Here is a 2,968-nt window from a genome sequence, read left to right as displayed (position 1 = left end):
TAAGATGGCTGGATGGAAGGTCAATATATAAAAATCAACTGTATTCTTTTAACCAGAAACCAGTGGCTACAAAATAAAAGTAAAGAACATTTAAAAATATCATCCAGGGCTTCCCTGGTGGCGCAGTGGTTGAGAATCTGCCTGCTAATGCAGGGGACACGGGTTCGAGCCCTGGTCTGGGAGGATCCCACATGCCGCGGAGCCACCAGGCCCGTGAGCCACAACTACCGAGCCTGCGCGTCTGGAGCCTGTGCTCTGCAACAAGAGAGGCCGCGATAATGAGAGGCCTGCGCACCGTGATGAAGAGTGGCCCCCACTTGCCACAACTAGAGAAAGCCCTCGCGCAGAAATGAAGACCCAACACGGCCATAAATAAATCAAATAAATTAATAAACTTCTATCCCCAACATCTTAAAAAAAAAAAAACAAAACATCCAAAGCACCAAATACCTAGGAATGAACCTAACAAAATATGTGTGAAATATCTACACAGAAGACTCTAAGTTAATGAGGGACATTGAAGAATCCTTAAATAGAGGGAGGGATGAACATTAATGGGCATCAATATTGTGGGAACATTCATTCTCACCAGAGTGATCTATAGCTTCACTGCAATTCTAATCATTTTGGCAGGATCTGGGGGGAAACTGAAAAGCCAATTCAAAAAGATATATGGAAGTATAAAGTAACAAGTATAGCCAGAAAATTCTGAGGAAGAACACAACTGAGAGAACACAACCAGATAACAAGACTGTGATCAACTCCAGCAATTAAGACAGTAAGTGTTGGTGTAAGGACAGGCATGTTAACCTAACGAAATATTGAGTTCCCTATAAACAGGACACATGCTCCTGTGGGTACTGGATTTATGACAAAGGCAGCACTAGAGAACAGCAAGGCAAAGGGCAATCTTCCCCATCAATAGTTCTGGGTCAACTGGATACCAAATACAAACAACAACAACAAAAATGAATCCAGACCCCTACCTCACACTGTACAGAAAAAACCAATTCCAGCTGGATTGCTGCTCTGAATTTGAAAATCAGAACAATAAACCTTAGAGCAGATAACAGGGGCATGTCTTCCTAAGCAGGGAGTAGTCACAGTTTTCTAGACAGGGCACAGAAAGCACTAACCATAGGAAAACGGTGATAAATTGGGTCACATTGAAATTAAGAACAACTGTTTATTAAGGGACACCATTAAGCTTGTGGAAAGGCACGCTGCTGAGTGTGAGAAAATATCTGCAATACACACAAAGGACCAAGGACTTTGTGTCCAGAACATACAAAGAATTTCTGTAAGTAAATAAGAAAACGCTTGAGTAGCTTCTTCACCAAAAGGACGTGCCCAGGGCTAACCGGCACACGCAGAGACGCTCAGCCCCGCCTGCCACTGGTGAGAATCACGCCCCCCCCAGAACGGCTGGAATGAAGAGGACCGCCAGCACCAAGTGTTGCTGAGGACGAGGGGTAGGTGGAGCTCTCACGGCTGCTGGTGGGAGCGGAAAGTGGTTCGACACTTTGGAAAACTGGTGTCACCTACTGAAGTGAGACATGTGCGTCCCCGATGATACGGTACACACCCAACAGAAACATGTACACGTGTGTACTGAAAGGCAGGTATGAGAATGTTCATTGGAATATTACGCATAGAGCAAAAAATAGGAAACAACCCCAAACTCCATCAACAGTTGAATGAATAAATATATCGTGGAATCGTAATACTCCAGACTGCTGTGCTCAGACCCAGCACGATGACTCTCCCAAGTGTGGCATCCAGTGGAAGAAGCAAGACCCTTGCTGTATGGTTTCACTCATGCCAAGTAAACAACAGGCATAGGCAACCTATGGTGCTACATGTCAGGGCAGAGGTTACTTTGGGAGCTTGAAGGGGAGTCTGGGTGGTGGCCAGGTGTGTGACAGTTGGCTGGAGCCCCTAGCATTCAAGTTTAAAACTGTAAACTACAAGAACTGACTCTATGGTAGTTGAAATCCCCCGGAGAGAAGGCTTTGAATAACCACGAGCCATCTAAGCTGTCATTAACCAAACCTTCCTCAGGCACAGGCTCCGCCTCCAGCCATCCCTAGAAGGGCCCCAGAGGAAGGGAGGAGGGAGCGTGGGTCCCTCCCAGGCCCCCTACCTCCTCACCCCCTTGCCCGGCTTCAGTTCTCAATTGCCTTTCAGCTGAAATAATAATTAAGAGATAACTCAGCAAGAAAGCAAAAAAAGAAAAGCTCCTTTTACTGGTACCAGTCCATTATTTTAGAATAGTATGTACCAGGAGTCATACTGTTTTTGCATCTGATTTCTAAACAACAACAACAACAAAAACCCCAAATAACCTACTACCATGCAAAAGAAGCGGGTGCAGGTGCTAATTTTGTTTGAATTATGTATTTGTTCCACAAAGAATTTGAGGTGTTTGGCCATACTAATCCCTAACGTTTATGGTCCCTTAGCATCTACAAAGTAGTTTGTCACATTTAGTCCTCACAATAACGTGTGGTGTTACTGCCCCGCTCTCACCATGGAGAACCACATCCTCCCACACGCCGTCCTAGGGGATTCTCACCCAACCCCAACCTTCGTGGAGAGCGTGTCACGTCTGCCACAGTTTTGATATTACAAACACTGCTGCGACATGTCTTCTGGGAAACAGGTACACGCTTCTTTAGAGAGTGTGCTTAGGAGAGGGACTGAAGATTCTTAGGGGAATTACATCTCTTTGCATGAAAATTCCAAGTTGTTTTCCAAAGTGTTTTATCACTCTGTTCTTCTTTTAAAATTTACAGTTTAAAATATTCTTAAATTTTTTAAAAAAAATTGAAGTAAAGTTGGTTTACAATGTTGTGTTAGTTTCATGCGTACAGCACAGTGATTCAGTTATATACACATATATATGTGTCTTTCTACATAGATTCTTTTTCAGACTCTTTTCCCTTATAGGTTATTACAAGATATTGAG

The sequence above is a fragment of the Delphinus delphis genome, chromosome 4 (assembly GCF_949987515.2).
Source record: "Delphinus delphis chromosome 4, mDelDel1.2, whole genome shotgun sequence".
Taxonomy (NCBI): domain Eukaryota; kingdom Metazoa; phylum Chordata; class Mammalia; order Artiodactyla; family Delphinidae; genus Delphinus; species Delphinus delphis.
This window is presented reverse-complemented; position numbering follows the sequence as displayed.